The 17,659-nt window shown below is 49.7% G+C and overlaps 2 pseudogenes; one reads left to right on the top strand and one right to left on the bottom strand.

Annotated features, from left to right (window-relative positions):
• Window positions 1–4,640: 4,640 nt before the first annotated feature.
• Window positions 4,641–8,129, bottom strand: LOC123048388 (berberine bridge enzyme-like Cyn d 4; annotated as a pseudogene).
• A 7,791-nt stretch (window positions 8,130–15,920) lies between these two features.
• Window positions 15,921–17,245, top strand: LOC123055552 (AAA-ATPase At3g28580-like; annotated as a pseudogene).
• Window positions 17,246–17,659: the final 414 nt, after the last annotated feature.

A 17,659-nucleotide genomic window follows, 5' to 3' on the forward strand; every position in this document is an offset into this window, starting at 1 on the left:
GAAAATATCAAGAACACTTCTGAAAATCACCAGAAATTCTAAACAGCTCAGAAAAATCTCATCTTTGGTGAGCTGCTAGATTTCTTTGCAAAGAACAAGATGCAAAAAGAATCAATTCATTTGGACTTATGGTTGAGAAGTTATGACTGTTTGAAGTGTTCTGTAAATTCAAATCAATTTGAATAAAAATAAACAAACTGGGGGGGTGACGTCGAAGGTGTAAAGCCCAGGGGCGCCACCACTCGTACTGCTTCGCGCGCGCATAGAGTGGCTGACTAGCGGGCCCCGCTAGTCAGGTGAGGAGGAGGGGAGAGGGAAACAGAGGGAGTCGCAGCTCCGCCGGAGCTCCGGATGGCGACGAGGACTCCTTGACCAAAACGAGAGGGACGGAAGGAGAGAGGGGACGGTGGCGCACCTGCCCGTACCTGTAGCGTAGCTAGGGGTGGTTGGATAGCGTCGGAATCAACCTCGCAAATGGAGGCAGAACACGGTGGTCGCCGGAGATGAAGAAGACGGCGATCAGAGGCTACTCAAGGAGCTCCAGAGGGGCGGGACGGCTTCACGGGAGAGGGGCGGAGGCCCTGGAAGGGTCGCCCTGGCCTGGGAGGCGCTGGAGCTACCGCGGCGACCAGAGGGGATCGCCGGCGAGCTCGAGCTCGGGGACGGCGGCCCGCGGCCTGCCCGGCCGGGCTACGGCTTCCTACTTGCTTGTGGGGTGTGTGGGAGTGCTGGATGGTGCTCGAGGAGGCTAGGGGCGGCTCCATTTATAGGCGAGCGGCGAGGGGGTTTCGGGCTCCGCCGGTGGACACCTGTCCACGGCGCCCGGCGACGAGCGGCGTCAGTGAGAGGGGGAGAAGGCGACGCAGCTCACGCGGCAATTGTTGGCGGACGGAGACGAGCACAGGAACGAGGAGAAGGCGACGAGCACAGTGCGCATCGCACTGTTGGGTTGGTCGGACCGTGCCCGTTCTCGCTGCGGCGAGCTCCGGCGTCGGCGAGCGCCAGAGGGGAGTTAAGGGAGTTGAGACGAAGATGGTGGCGAAGTTTGGCGCGCTACGGCAGTCGGGGAAGCGAGCACGTGCGAAACAGAGCGCTCGGCGGCACTCAGAGCGCGTCGACACGCATGCCAGCACCCCTGGACGAACGCGGTCACCGCGTGGACTATGACATCAGGCCGAGCTAAGCCTAAACTTCATGTCTGGCGTGTTGTTCGTGGTAGATTGGGATGTTACCACGCTTTGGTTTGGATCCAGGTGCAGTAGAGAAGTTTTTACACGCCAGGTAAGTTTCTGGTCAGTAACTTTGAGAGGTTACTGAGGTCAAATGGCTGGGAGTTAGAGGCTGTTCTTTGGAGGTTAGCCAAGAGTTACTAAGATGAAATTGCACAAGAAAACCCAGGCACAATGGAGCAAGTAAAATGGTAGTTGCTGTAGAAACCACCATTTCTGTCCAGAACAGGAAATATTTTCTGTAGCAAAAATATTCCAAAAAGTGATGAAATATTTTTGCTCAGGAAGGTTCCCTAGGGTTCAAAGAATATTTGTGAATTAACTCAGATTTTTCTGGGCCATAAAAATTAGGGTTGCTTTGGAGCATATTGATCTGGCTATGGTTTTTGAGAGGAAAATGTCCAAAGATTATTTTGGGATGGATCAGAAGGGGAATGATGATTAGGGAGGGAAATGAAGCACTTGGGTGAAAGCCAAGGGTACCCAAGTGTTTAAGTCCATATGAAAAGATTCAAAAACTCCAAATTTCAAAATGACTTCAAATGAAAATCAAGCAAATGAGAGAGGGCAAAAACCAGGCTGTCACAGCCTGCCATCACACTGGGTGTGAGCCCGGTGCAAAAGGCGTCCTACCTCGAGCACTGGTAGTAGATCCACCTGGTGAACGAGCACGCCGATGCCATGCGCCAGATGGAGGCCGAGCATGAGTAGCGTCGTGCCTGTTGGGCGGGGGGAGGGGGAGGAGAAGGAGCGCCAAGAGAGGGGGTAGGAGGAGCGCGCCCGCTGCACACCACAAGTAGCCGGCGGGGCGAACGGCGAAGGAGGCGGCGACATCGGCGTGTCGGGCTGCATTCCCCTGTGCTAGGCCACCGCGGCGTTCATCGACCTCACCAGCCCCCGGGAGTAGGACGCCGCCGCCTAGGGCCACGCCCGCGCGGCATGAGTTTATTTATTGTAATTAAGTTTTACTAATGTTTGAGTGGACGTTGGCCCGCGGTTGACTGGCCATTTATGTTTAATTATGTTAAATTTGGCTGAACACGTACGTAATTTTTTTCTAAGTTGGCGTGAAAAATTGCGTCTGGTCAACGTTGGGTTCAAACGCTGAGCCAAACACAAAAACAGACACAACCAACTGCTCGGCCGACCCAAACGAACAAAATGCGTGTCCATTTGAGTTGTGGCGTTGGAGTTGCTTTAACTCATTCCAACTAAAAAATATATATATTGGAGTTGTTAATAACATATTATTGTGTATGATAATATGATGTGCGTTAGCTGATAGTAAAAATATGTGTGTTAGCCGAGACAACATTGTTCTCAGTTATTTTAGCTCCATGAGCAGCATCTTAATTATTTTTTAAAGCTCGTGGCAATGCACGAGCATTCTACTAGTTAGATACGATTAGACTGCCCATGCGTTGCCACGAGTCAACAAATAAATTTGTAAACAATGCTCATATTACTTTTCCCAAATGAAGACACTGAACGTAATGTTCGACCACAACACAAACGCAAGTATCTTCTTTTCTATTCCAACAGACGCCATGCACCCCTCCAGCCTCTTTTTCTATTGAAGTTGTTGTTCCTAGCCCTCTTTGTCCATACATCAACCATCCTCTCAATCTATTGCCCCTTGACTTTGCATGTGGCTTTTATGTCTTTGTTATGTTGTCTCGCTCTACTACATATGTCGTGCAACATGGAACATGATCAACAAATGATGAGATAGAAGGCACCTCAGCTTAGTACTAATCATAAGAAAATGTGGCATATGAACATGAAAATATTATTTCCACCACATGTTCATTCACAAACTAATAATGCTATGTTTATCTCTGGCTATGCTTCCATCTCCACCTAAGATGCATCTCCATCACTTTATCCCACTAATACTTATTTTCCTATGGACCTCAAATATACATACAAGAATCAAACGACGAGGTTGCATCATTGTCATTCCATCTCTTCTTTCAATTAAGCTCTTTTGGTCACTGCAACACCCGTCGTCACCCTTCTCCGAATCTGCCCATGTTTTCGTGCGGCTCCAAATACACTCATTTTTTCTCCAAGTATTTCATGTCGTATCAAGTTTGTAATTTAAGCCTCAAAATTTTCATTGTTCGGAATGAGGAGGATTTTCAGAGATCATTTCTCCAGGAGTATAGTGATTTATAACGATGAATACCAACACATGGTAAGTTATTCAATGGAGTAGCTATGTTGTTGTGTTTGGAAAAATAATTCTAACATGCGTATATTGAAGCGAATCCCTGCATTAACAAACGCAAGAGGAAAAGATGACTACTCCCTCTAGACGGGTGCACGGGGCATCCACAGGTTCCTAGATCATCAAGTTGACCAACACATTATGCAACACAAAAACTATGTGTTTAGGAATTTTATCTGAATACGAATTCAGCGTCTATTGCCCGCACCTTAGCCGTTCCAATCATTGCCCCCCTTACACCATATCACTGTCACCCTTTTCCCTCTCCCCCACCTCTCTCTCTCTCTCTCTCTCTCTCTCTCTCTCTCTCTCTCTCTCTCTCTCTCTCCCATTGCATCTCATCCCAACATTGTACCCTACAACCATCCATCCACTGACATCGTCTCCGGCGATGGGCGAGGCCTATGGTGCCTCTACATGCATGAGGCAAACCCCGGGTGGGCACGAAAACGTATCCAACACACCTATGTTTCACATCCAACCCCGGTGCCATCTCCAGCCCCTCCCTTTCCTACTTCGGGGAGTTCGGAGACAAGCCAGTTGCAATGCGAGCGATGTGACATGCTTGGAGCCTGCGCGTTGCAACAGGGGCATAGATATTCTATTGGTTCACCATCAATCTTGTCCGACATATACCTTACATCCACCATATTCTTCATTTTTGATAACATTTAATTTGATTATATTATGATAGGAGAAGTCAAGGAAAGTTTTGATTTAGTTAAAATTATAGAAAGATTGATTTGATTTGATTGAGTTAATGCAAGACAGAGTTATGGAAAAGTATCGATTTCATTTAGATTATTCCAATTTACTATATTTATGTTGATTCTTATTTTGTGCCGCATCATTTGGGGATACCAAAAACCAAAGAGGGGAGGGGATTACTTTTGTATGAAAATATATTTTGTTTGAAATGTTGACAATCCTTGCTTCTAGAACTTTAGTTTCCTACCTATGTTTTCTCACTTCATTTTTTTGGACGATAAAAGAACCACAGAAAAAAAATCGTTTCATCATCACGTTCGAAATGAAATGAAGTTGAGCCAACCCCAGGAGAAGTCACGTCATTGACCTACCTATATACGCGCGCTCATGCATCATGCACGCGGATGTACGATCGATCTTCAGGCTGCATCTAGTCTAGTCTTAAACACAACTGTTTTGTTCAGCTACACAAGCTACTGGTTCAAGGGAAGTGGCGGCACGCTCTGCTCGCTCCGGAAGTAGTCGCTGGCGTTCACCGTGCGCTGATCTTATTGAAGTTGTGTCGAATATTGTGTATAAGGTAGATTACAATTGGACTCTGAGTAGTATTTTGTTTAGATAGGATATGGAGTCGTGTCTTAATAGAAAACTTGTATCCTATTAGGCCTATTATATATAGCAGAGGTAGACACACAATATAATTTATGACAACATAATAGCACAAGACGCATGGGAAACTGGCGGCATGTGCCGGCGTCCTCGGCAATCAGGTGCGGCATTGTTGTGGTGCCAAGGGGAGGAGCGTCTATAGTCAGGCTTCGGGGATGTAGCCATATCGGTGAATCTCGTTAACAAAACTCGGTGTCGTGCTCGTTTGATTACATGGTACTCGGAAGATCGACTACACGCATCGGATTTATTTTAACAAGTGGTATCATGAGTAAGGTTCTGATCAAAGGTCGCGGTTGTTGATTTAGAGGAGGGATGCCAATTTTATGGTTCGCGTCGAAGCGGAGCCAAGATCGCTTTCATAGGCGATGGGTTTGAGACTGCGCGGTGTGCTTGCGATGATATCGGCGCAGTGAAGAAATTGAGAGTTATGATGGAAGCAGCGTGACGTACGTGCGGCTTGACTTGACGGCAACTAGAGGCCGAGCCTTATTTTGTTCCAATCAAATCAAGCCACGTACGCAGGAGCACGGATGGGCGCACGCGCGGGGAGCAGGCAAGTCTCGGTCCGGCAAACAGCAGCAGGCGCGTGGGCGCGTGGCGACAGCAGCGCGATGGATCGATCCAGCGTATGCCCTAGCCAAGCATGGGACGTTGCGGGCAACCGGCCAGGCGGCGCTGGCAGACTGCAGGCCGAGGCGGCCTAGGCAGCAGCAGCGCAGACGGCCGGCCTAGGCAAGGCTCGAGCCCGCAGGAACGTACAGGGCTCATCTGGAGCAGGAGGCCGTGAGGTGATCGACCGGGGAGCATGCTGCTGGTTTTTTGCTGTTTTTTTTTTGACACGAGATTTTGTTGAAAAAGAAGGAATCTGCACCGTATGGTATTACGTGGCATGGGACAACACAAAGAAAGGACGTGATGGAAGTTTTTGGGACACAATGGGTGTACCATGGAGGCTACCAAGAAATCAAGTTTTCTTTGGATTATGTTGTTAAATGCACACGAGGTTTTACTAGGAAGTTGGCAGGTTGGCGCCGTGCGCATAGTGCTCGGAGGAGTCTGGAGTGGCTCGTGGCGAGGATCGCACATTACACAAGGCGTCAAACAATGCAATGAGATGTGCAGAGGTGGACACGACGCAGGGTGGAGCATGGTTGCAGTCGGATATTTTCGACTGAGTCGGACTGAACAGTTTGATGGATCGACGTAGATGTTGGTCAAAATAGAAGACGGTGGTGGGATCGGCGACAACGACATAAGAGCATGATTCTGATGGTGCCCGACTTCTGGGGTGAGAAAACACGTGGCGCAGGCCCGAGGGCTTGTGTGGCTGATTCAAGGTGGTGTACACACGGAGCTTGAAGTCGACGGGGCGCGAGGGTGGACTGATCATCTACCATGGAGTCATGTTAAAGGTGGAGCTGGAGTCTGGAAGACTTCAGTCGGTGTTGATTGAGGGGCTACGGCGTAAATCGACAGAGAGTCGAAGCCTATACAACGGAGGAAAAAGCGAGGGGTGCGTAATTCGGACAGGAGCCCAGTGGTTTGATGAAAGCGTGAAATTCTTCATAGGTTGGTGATGATTGATGGTACTCTACAGTGGGGTTGAGCGGTGTCGGTTCACGACCCTTGAGACTTGGCCGGGACAGCACCGACTCGACGCGGTAATAGTGACGAGGCGTGCGGTGTGCATGGGCATGAAGACGGGCCAAGGCTCGGGTGGTCATACATGTGGTGAGACAACTGCGAATTTGACCCGGGATGACTACAAACAATGATGAAATTCCTTCAAGTTTTAGATAGGCGGTCAAGAAAGAAGCGGTGACGTTGAGTTCAGGTAACTCTTATGTGTGACACCCAATATGTGAGTTGTTTACTTTCATGCAGGTCAGTGATCAGTGTGTGATGGCGTTGGACGGATAGTCTAGAAGTTGAGAGCATACACTAGAGCAATGAGGGACTTAATTTTGCTCGAGTGGTGACTGTGCTCAAGAAAAGAAGGGACTACAAGTTGCAGGTGGAGTCATATGGAATCTTTGAAGTAGCAGTTGTATTCATGGGATAAGATAAAGTCCAATGTATATGGAAGTTTGACGCATTGACGAATTCAAGATGGTGGAGAATATTCGCCGAGTTTGTTGGAGTTATGTTAAATATAATGTACAAGGTAGGTTATAGTTGGACTCTGAGTAGTACTGTGTTTAGATAGGACATGGAGTCGTGTCCTAATAGAATACTTGTATCCTAGCAGGCCTCTCATATATAGTGGGGGTAAACACACGATGTAACCTATGCCAATATAACAACATAGGAACGCAGGGGAAGCCGGCGGCATGTGCCAGTGTCTAGGGCCACCGGGTGCGGTATAGTAGGGGTGTCGTGGGGAGGAGCTCCGATAGTCAGGCACCGGGGTTGCAGCCATATCGTGAACCTCATTAACAAATCTTGATATCTTGCTCGTGTGATTGTTTGGTCCTCATATGATTGACAGTGACCTTGGATTTATTCTAACAGATCTCAGCGAGTCTCCTAATGTTTTCCGGGCCGAAATAGCTCTCGCCCCACACCTTGGCACTTTCATAGCTCGTCACACCGCCGACCAACTTGTTCGTGCCGATCTCAAGGTCTCGGTAGTTCACGTACGTGCCCCTTGGGTTCATGCTCACGAACGGTGCCCTGAAGTCGTACAGGCTCCCAACCCAATGTCTCCTCCGTCCACTGTGCCTTTCCAGAACTCAACGTACTGAATATTGTAGAGTACACTGATCCGTTGCGGGAACGGGATGTCATCGGCGGCGATGCAACCCATTATTCCGCCGTGCGGCTCCGGGACGAGCTGCCCCGTGGCGGTACCGTTGGGCCAGAGGAAGATCTTCTCCCATGTCTCTTTTGTGAGTTGTTTGTTGACGTAGTCGGACTTATCTTGACGAAGCAGCCCAGGGTCATGGACCGGTTGACGAGGAGCTCCTCCAGCGGTTTGCTGTCGATGGCGTCGCCAAAGAATAGGTATGCTATGTACTGCAGCCAGCTCATCTCCTTGCAGTCAGCGATCATCACCCCGAGCTCTGGGAACCGTCTCCACATCATCACCACCACCGTGTGCTGTTGCGGAGGTACAGGGCCTGGAAGTTGGCCTCATGGTTTTGCACAACAACACGTATGCTGAGGTCGTCGAAGACCGCCGGTGCGAGCGTTTGCCATTTGGTCACCGCGCTGACGGCGCCCTGTTCCATGGTCTTGGCGACTTTGACGAAGGTCACCATCGGCGGGACTGGCACGAGCCTCACCTTCCATGACAGCTGTTATTCTGGTGCACTGGTCCGGTCTTAGTTTTCCCCACAGCGAGATCCGGTCTTAGTTTGCCTACATGTATATGTTTGCAGGTTGGATCCTTCCGATCTATAATTGTTTCATCAACGACAGTTGTTATTCTGGTGCACTGGTCCTATGTGGCCTTCACACGAAGATTTTCCGACTTTCTGCTACAACAACGTTTGCAATGTTTGCCCGGCTCCAACGAGGGAGTGGCAATGATGGCGGCGTGCCTTTGGCTCGCTTCAGTGCTTGTAGTCGTCCCTAGGTGCTCTACGAACCTAGATGTAAATTTTACTTCTTGTTGTACTACCTTAACAGTTGATAAATAGATTGGAAGTTTTCTAAAAAAAACACAGTAATTTAATGCACCGAGACTCGCTAGATCGCTAGTGTCGTAGTGATGGCTTCATTATGGCAAGTCGGGCAGTTGGACTTGGGTTCAACCTTTTCAATTGCGTATGTCTCACAACTCCTTTGCTCCATTGAGGATCTTGTTCTAAGGTTTGCACCATCTATGAACGTGTAAAACAATGCAAAAAATATTTTAGGTTTGGTCCCAATAAAGGTGAAACATTAGTGGTTGTATATAGAGTACTTAGCTCTCCATGTTTGTGCCTGCTCCACGTGAATTTGCATAGTCGTGGCTGCTTAAGTGCCTGTATTTGTAAACATATGTTGGCTAAAATTTCTGCAATACAAACTTCACCTAGAACCAGCAGTATATGAAACTTCTTCTAAAAATTATGAAACTTTACTGTTAACTTCAAATATGTTGTATATATGAGATTTACAATATTTCATATATTCATTGTCTCAATCAAACAAATCTTAGATTAGTTATATCCCTCCAATCAAGTCTTGTCTGACAATGGAAATATCTTCGGCGGTCATTTTAAAATTACACATCTATGCGATGCATCCTAGAAAACATGTTGCTAGCAGCTTATAATTATCCAATTGTGTCAGATCTTCCCCATCACCCACCAAGGGCGATCATCTTCATCTCGTAGATCTTGCCTCCAATTTGGCTGGACTCCCGGGTTTGGCAAACCAAGTAACAATCATTAGGTTATAAATTGTATGTTATACGACCATATCCTTGGAGCAGTCTATGATTCCGATCAAAGGGATTTGCTATGGATGCACATATGACTAATGTATGCTAAGAATTTACAAAAAGCAAGGCGTACAAACTGAACTGAAAGAACATGTTAATCTTGTCCATATTGAAACTGGTTCCTGCACTGAGGAGCGACAACAACCCAGATGCTACCTGAAACAGTCAGCAGGTGTTCCGAACTAGGGATTTTGATCATTTGCCATGACACCCACCACACTTCCCCGGCACGATGGCCGGCCCTGGTGACTTCCCGTCCATGGATCCCTCCAAAGGTGCTGCTGACGACGTCGTCCCTACGGCGCCCCTCCTCCCCCCGTGTTGTTCCCTGATGCCTGTCCAATTGCAAGACTTCTCTACAACAATGAGTTAGTGACCAATACAATCAACATATTTTTATCGTCTCGTGAATGACACAGATTCTACGTGTTGAACAATACCGAGTTTGATGAATTTTCTTACCTATGCAGGTTGATCAACAAAAGGTACGATGTCCTTGTCTAAAATGACATGACCAACTTGAGAGGAAAATCTGACCAGAAACTTGCAAATTGAATTGTCTACGAATATAATCATAAGGTAGTAACCGGAACGAAACTTCTTTCTGAGCTCAAACCCTCCAAACTCTCGATGTTCTGAATCACAAATGTCTTTTACTGACCAGGAAACCTTCTGAATAATAATTACTAATAAAATCTATGAGCCACGGTGTTGAGAACAACATATGAAAAGAGAGTACGTATGCCCATGAAGATGAAGTGTGGTTGCTAATTATTCATATGTACTCCACCATTAAAGAGTTAACTGTATTGATAAAATGTACTATGGCTTGTTCCTTGCTCATCCTAAGCAAGAACACTTTGTTAATGACACCCAAGGTGCGAGTAAAAAACCCTTCAATCCGTAGAAACTAAAAAAAGATGTACTTTACACCTTTGTGCAGCGAATCAATTTTAATATTATGTTGGATCAGTAGGAAGTGGTTACAACTACTTACAGGGACATGAACCATGCCATTCAATCTTTTGCCGACTTCACCATCTAGAGCAGAGAAAGTATCCACTCTGTCGAGTAACCTTGTCATCCAGCGCATTGTTATCTTCAGGTCTTGAACACGAACTGAACGGCTCCATGAGGCCCTATGCTTCTACAGTTGTGCATACACCGGAGCTGTACCGGAGTTCATCCAACAGGGAGAGTTGACATCGCTGCTATATCTGTTTGGTTCTTCATGCATTTTGATTTTTTACAAATTGATATGTCCAGGTAACTTCATTTATCTTTTATAAGGAATCTATCCTATGACATAAAAAAGAGCATAGTTGACTTTAGAGAAAAGATTTGAGCTTTAGAACTACCATGTCAAGGTGGTGCCATTGTTTGCGTTTCTTCCATGTTAATAGGGAAGATAATAAAAATTAAGTCAGCTATATAATTGATCTATATATGGTCAAATAACTACATCCACACGTAGAGTTGTACAAAAGCAAGTAACACTTCAACTGGCTTATAGTTAAGGGGATTAAACTTGCTGAAAGTTACCTGTAGAACATTACATGGAAACAAATTTGGACTGAGCTTTATAACCACCATCAGTGGTAAATCTGTGCACATCACACGCAATTATGAAAATGAGCGGGGCAACTTGTTCCCTGGAAGGATTATGAATCAAATAAGACCAAATGGAAGAAGAATTATAAAGGAAAGGAAGAAGGAAATGCACTCAAACAAAAAAGTATTTTGATTACCCTTCTAGACAGGTACAAGAAAAAAGTGAAGCACATCACCAAGCAAATGCACTCGTATATGGAACCAAGTAGATATGGCTCCTGTAAGCATACGAGGAATTATTTCCATGTATAGAAGAAATTCTTTTCTATTCCACCAGTAGTTCAGATGTATATTCCAAATGAAATGCTTGTCACCATCATTTTGTTGCCAGTAATTGGGTTGATCATCACCAACACAGATCTCTATCAAATCTGCACAAAATATTATCTAGCACCTAGGAACACAAAAATGACACCGATCTCGGCGGTGTTGATCATCACCAACACACATCTCGCTCAGCTAAGGGAGATTTCGGCGGAGTACTCAAGTTCCGGCTCCTAGGGTTCCCCCCGCTCCGCCGCCGCCGCCGGCCCCCTCCCCCCCCCTCCCGCACCTCCGGCTGCCCGCGCCGCGGCTCCCTCCTCCCTCCCCCCCCCCCCCGCGTCGCCTCCCCAAGCGAGGCGACCGGGGGCCCATCTCCCCGCCCTCCAGCGCCCCCCCTCCCGTTCCCCTCCTCCCGCCGCCGCCACCGGGCCCTGCCCACGTGGTGTTGGCGGCGGCGGCGGCCGTCCCTTCCCCGCGCGCGGTGCCACGGCTCGGGTGGTGGCGTCCTGCGGCGGTGCTCCTCGGTCAACAGTGATTCCGGCAGCGGCGGCTGCTCCTGGTGGCGCAGCTCCGGGTGACCTAGAGGCGGCAGCGCAGCCCCTTGGCGCGCGCGCTGGCGCGGTGGATGGTGGCGGCGCCCTCCCGGCCCAGATCTGGGCCCTTTTGGGCCCCATCTGGGTCTGGGCGGGCCTGACTCGGTCTCGCCTGCGGCGGCTCCGGCGGGGGCGGTGGTGGTGTGGCTCGTACAGGGGGTGGTGGAGACGGCGGCACGTCTACTGCAGCTCGGCGACGGGTGCTTCACGAGCCCCTTTTGGGCTCGGCCGGGCCTCGAGGGCCTGGTACGCTCCCCTTGCCGCGTCCGGTCGGTGACCGCCGATGGCGGTGGAGGTTGTCTCCTCCGGCGTGGCTGCCCTCGCTGCCGTTCCTCGTTCCCGGCTGCTCCCTCTCGTCCTCGTCGGTCTCGCTTCGATGACCACAGTGAGGCGGCGGTGATGATGGCAAGTCCGTGGTGGCGCACATTCGTGGGTGGCTTGTCTGGTGGTGCGCGTCGGACCGTTCGGGGTTGTGGGTGTTTGGCGGATGGGAGAAATCCGGGCCGGCTTGCCGGCACCGACGCGGTGACGCCCGTGGGCGCCATCGTTCCTTCCTGAAGGGCGTCGGGTCTTCCCCTTCCCCACGCCCCTCCGCGTACCGGGGGAGACCCTAGGACCTGTCCGGGCAGCAGCGTCGTCGTCGTCGTGTTCCTTCCTGAAGGTGCTTCTTGGTATGCGGAGGTTCGAGGTGCCTGGAGCGAGGTGGTACATCTCCGGTGGGCGCAACGGTTTTGGGTTATCATCGTTTTCGTCGATCCGACGCTGTGGACATTATTTTCTCTCTTCTTTCTCTTTTGTTTCTTTTGGGCATGCTTATGCTGTTTGCCCCAGCATTGGACTCTTTGTTGTATCGGGCGGTTGCTATATCAATATAGCGGGGCGAAAGCCTTTTTCGTAAATGACACCGATCTTAGCCGGTCGTAAATGAGATCAAAGACTGGATCCATAAAACAAAAAAAGACATTTATGGGATTTCGTATCACCTATCAATCTATACATTTAAAAGCGCAGACAATTATATCACTGAGAGATTTGGCAACAGTTACGATGGAATCGGGTGCCCACCTCTGTGCAAAGCCATTTTCTTGGTCGAGGAGACGACAATCGTAGAAGCAGGGGGTGAAATCAGTTAGGTCGCCGGTGAGCGTGGCCCTAACGGCCTCGAGTGGGTGCACGTCTGCTCACGCATGAGGCGGCGCTTCTGCTTCCTGATCTTGGATACATGAATTTTGAAGTCATTAGGATCTTCCTCCTCGTCATCCGTCACAAAATAGCCGTACTCATCGCTTCTGTCCCCAGCGACGTCGCTCGGCGGCTCAGGCAAGACAGAGATTCAGGAGGAGGGCCCTAGGGAAGATGAGGCAGTCATGCGGAGCATCACATAAGAGGGGACGGCAGCAGAGCAACTTCGTGCTGGAGCATTTAACAATTTAACAGCTTATGTGAATCCCAAAAGCAATTTAGCATACATTACTTTGGCCTTCAGTCCTAGCAGCTGAAACACATGAAGAAGGCATTTGATTTGCAAAAAATAAAGGGGGTGATGGAGAACATGTAACTCACTCAAGCATTATGCAACCAAAACGACACCATTACAGGCATTATAAAAATTATAAACTTTAAAGTACGATCCGTGAGGTAAAAAATATTCAATCACCATAGTTTGAACTGATACTTCGATCCAAACGTGTAGTGACATTTTGCTAGCAATCAGGTCAAGGAAGGAGTTAAAGTGTCGGACGAAAATAAGCAGCTTGGATACACATATACCTATGTGTTGGAATAAGCCACGGCGTGTGTGGTTGGGCTCGTTGGGCGCGTCGGGTGTGCGCGGGAGCCGTCGGGCGTGTCAGTGGCACGCGGGACGGGCGGGACGTGTGGGACGCAGCAGCGTGGCGTGTGTGTGTGGCGTGATGGTACAGTCACGTTAGCTAGCTAGATGCATTGGCAGTTCCGTTGCGGCCGGACGCGGTGTGCGCGTGGGAGCGCGTTGCGTACGCATGGAGTTAGCTGGTAGTTAGATCGTGGGCTCGTTCGCTGCATGCTAGGTCGTGTGGGTCATTCAGTTAGTGGCTAGCATGACGGGCCGGCTACGCATGCGTGAGTCTGCTACTTAAGATTTGTACCATGTTTGCTTGAAAGTGTGCCAGGAGAATAGAAGTGAGAAAAGGCCGAGGCTGTGTGTGCGGCTGGCCACCAAAAACTATCTGCTTGTACTCCTTCGTCTACCTCCAGTCATCCGTGTGAGAGAGCGGTTCCAACACTCTGTTGGTTTACCATATCACATGATGCAGCCGATGTCTATAAATCCAATAGCCGTGAGAAAGATGTGTGTTCTCTGCTCTTCTGCTTTATCATTCATATTTCTAGCATGGAGAAAAAGCATCGTTGCCTATCTCTTATTTGAAAAGATCCCTAAACCCAAAAGAAAGGATGAAATGTAGAGACTGCAAGAGCAATAGGAATACCTACCGATGGAGCCCCTCAGGGGTCGCATGTTGATTAAAAAATTTCGCTGATGTCATGGACTTCTCAATCTGTGCTTGAGGCAGGCCTCGAGGCGTTGGCATCTACCACTCCTTTGTCTCGGTGCCCAGCGGCAACGGCGCCAAGGGGGACGGCTCGTCGGCGCCGTCCCCGTCTCCTCATAGGCAAGATCGGCCTCCGGTCTCTCGGTTCCGCGATGCAAAAGGATTCTGGGGCCGATGCGGGAGGCGAGGAGCAGAGGTGCGGCTGCAGGTGGAGGGAGACATGTGGCGGCCGGGATCGTGGGAGGAGGAAGACATGCGGCGTCCGGGACCGTGGGAGGGGCAGATCCGAAGATGGTTTTCTCTGTTTTCTTTGTACGGGGTGGCATGGGCTTTGACGGGGAAAAATCGGTGGAGGGCTATCGACGGGGGCGGTGGAGTAGCGAAACGAAACCAGAAGAGACGAGGTTTTTGGTTAAGTGTGAGGGAAAATCAGACAGTGGTGAGAGGAGGGACGACAAAAAACGAAGGTGGGAGGTTGAGACGAAAAAACCCGGACCAAACAGTAGAGATTATATGTCCCTAGTGCTGCTGTTGCATGCATACCTGTGCATGTACTGATCTGGTACGTGTTCCTGCACTGATCTCATCTAGATTGGGCGGGCGGGGTGGAGTCTCCTGTTGTCGCCGGCCACTTCAGTAGGAGACCTGTTGGCGGCGGCAACAGCGGGAGACGGCCGGTGATGTCGGTGTCCTATTGGCGGCGGTGACAGGGTCTTGTGTGGCTGGTGCTGTTGAACGGTGGCGGCAGCCGCGACACAAAGGAAGAAGGAGCGATCGCTACGCCGGGACGCACACGCACAGTGCGGCGGTTCCTGTGCTGGGAAAGAGACGGGAGGCGAGGGCATGATTGAAGGATTACTAATTGATTGACTATGCTTGCTCTGGCGGGGACATGGATTCTCGAGAAAAAACGTGGAAGGGAGAAGGGGACGTGGGGCGTGAGGTGTGACGAAGCGAAGTAGCGGAAAACGTTGCAAGCGAAACAGGAACCTTGCTGATGTTTTAGGTAGGAGAGAAAATATAGGAAAGACATGGATCTATGTGTTAGGAAGGTTGGGATTTGGAATTGATTGCCATGAAATTGAATTACATTGTTTGGTAACGCCTTACCAGTTCCTGCTCATTTGTAACATGTCTGGTTAGAAAAGTTTGGAAAGGTCAGGAAAGTTTTTATTGGGAGGGTGAAAAACCAATGTGAAGAGATGTGGTGGGAGGTGAGATGAAAAAAAACCAGACGAAAGGTGGGAGTTGCGACGAAAAAAACCGTGGAACGGAGCCTACCAAGTCCTCCCTTAGGAGAAGAGAATGTCTGAGTTGGTACGTATAGGCTGGTACACCGTTTTTATTTTTGTCCGGTTTTATTTCGTTCCACCTCGCACCACCCGCTTCATGCTGGTTTTTATATCAGTCGGTTTATTTTTCTCTCCACTCTTTTACTACAAATAAACACTTTCCTAATGTACAAAAGATTAGTGAACTAACTTTCCAAAATTATTCGAATCAACCGATCCATGTCTCTAGGAAACAAATATTAGATTTTCAGCAAACAAATAACGGATTTTAACGAAATTAACATTATGAAAGTGCATTATGTATCTACTTAATTTTTATGTAATATTATTTGTGTTCATCTTCTATCGGCGTTCCGGGCCCATGGCCACCATCCTCATCGACGAGGCCGACGGTGCCAGATCCGGCGCACCAATGACCTTTACGACGTCGCACATCTCTACCTCGGCTTGCATTGCCTCGCTGTGGCCTCACTGTGCGCTTCTACAAGCCGCGCCAGTCAAGCGCTCCGTGGCATCGCTCCCGGATGCGCACACCGCTCGCGATACTTTCCAGGGCGTCCGCATCAAGTGGAACTGCACCGCACGCACCGGCGAGCGCGGCGCAGGACACAAGCACAATGCGTACAACGTCTTCGGTGGCCGGGGCGGCGGCGCCGGTGGCGACCACCGAAGATGTTGGCCGCAGTTCCCGTGCCAACACCGCGAGTTCGTGCACGACACCTACATCCCCGATGTCATCGACGAGGCCACCAGTATGCCGCTCAAGTCATGGTTGCGCAGGCTCTACACTAACTACCCCGCTGCGCCCAACGATGACCACAACCGCCTCTGGACCTCCCACACCTTCTCCCACCCTTCCTCCATCGACACGCTCCCCGTCGACCTGACGCTCCGTGAGGAGATCTGCTCCGATCTGCCGCACTTCTCCGCTCGCCGAGAGCATTAAGCGCACATCAGCCACGCTTGGAAGTCCGGGTACCTGCTCCATGGCCCGTCCGGCACAAGTAAGACCAGCCTCGTGGCCACCATCGCGAATCTCCTCAAGTTCGGTGTCTACGACCTGGAGCTCACCACGGTTCCCACAACCTCCCACCTCCGCCACCTGCTCGTCTCCACCACGCCGAAGTCTATCGTCGTCGTCGTCGTCGAGAACATAGACTGCTCCCTAGACCTATCCGACCTCAAGAAGAAATTTGACGGCTGACGAGGATAACACGCAACTGGCGATCTATCCCCAGCCGCCGTAGCGACAATGCCGGTGATAGGGCGCGAGTAATAAGCCTCTCCGGTGTCCTCAACTTGATTGATTTGCTCTGGTCATCCTACGTCGGCGAGCCCCCGATGATCTTCACTACGAACAACCCGGAGCGGTTGTAACTGGCGCGGCTCCTCCCGGGTCGCAATGGACCACAACATTGAGCTCGGCTACTGCTCACCTCGCCCGCCGCGGGCCGTGTGCTCACCAAGAACTACCTCGGTGTTGTCGACGACCGTGTCGACAAGCCTGAGATGGTGGTGGATGGCCTCATGGCCAAGGCCGAGGGCCTGCTCTTTGCCGACGTGCGCATCACGGTGGCCGACATTGGCGGGGTGCTAATGGGCTGCGATGGTGCAGGCGCCTCCGCCGCCCTGAGAAGGGCAGGAGAGACACGCCGGTCGCAGAGACGGTGTAGTCCGGTGAATTGACAGAGGAGAAGATGGAGTGAGTCAGACCAGATACCGAGATTGACCAGTAGGATGTGGCTTGTTGCAGCATTGCCCGGAGAATTACTCAAGGAATTAACTTCAATAATTCCATGATCTCAGCACCATATCGATCGATGTACGTGTTCGTGTCATCATGTTGCAGGATTTGCATACAGTGAAAGCTTGGTACAAAAATTACTTATTTCAGATGTATTGTAACATCTGCATTATTCCAGTCTGGTAAATCCCCTTGTTGTGTCTTAGTTCTGTTGAAAGTTATCATATACAATGACTATTCAATCAAAGATAGTTCTCAGGATCTAATGTTGTTGAATTTTGGTGCAATCTGGATTATCTACTTTTGTGAAGCTAAGAAGGATACATTCATCATTTTTTAGCGGTTTCCTCTTTTGT

The sequence above is a fragment of the Triticum aestivum genome, chromosome 2D, assembly GCF_018294505.1.
Source record: "Triticum aestivum cultivar Chinese Spring chromosome 2D, IWGSC CS RefSeq v2.1, whole genome shotgun sequence".
Taxonomy (NCBI): Eukaryota; Viridiplantae; Streptophyta; class Magnoliopsida; order Poales; family Poaceae; genus Triticum; species Triticum aestivum.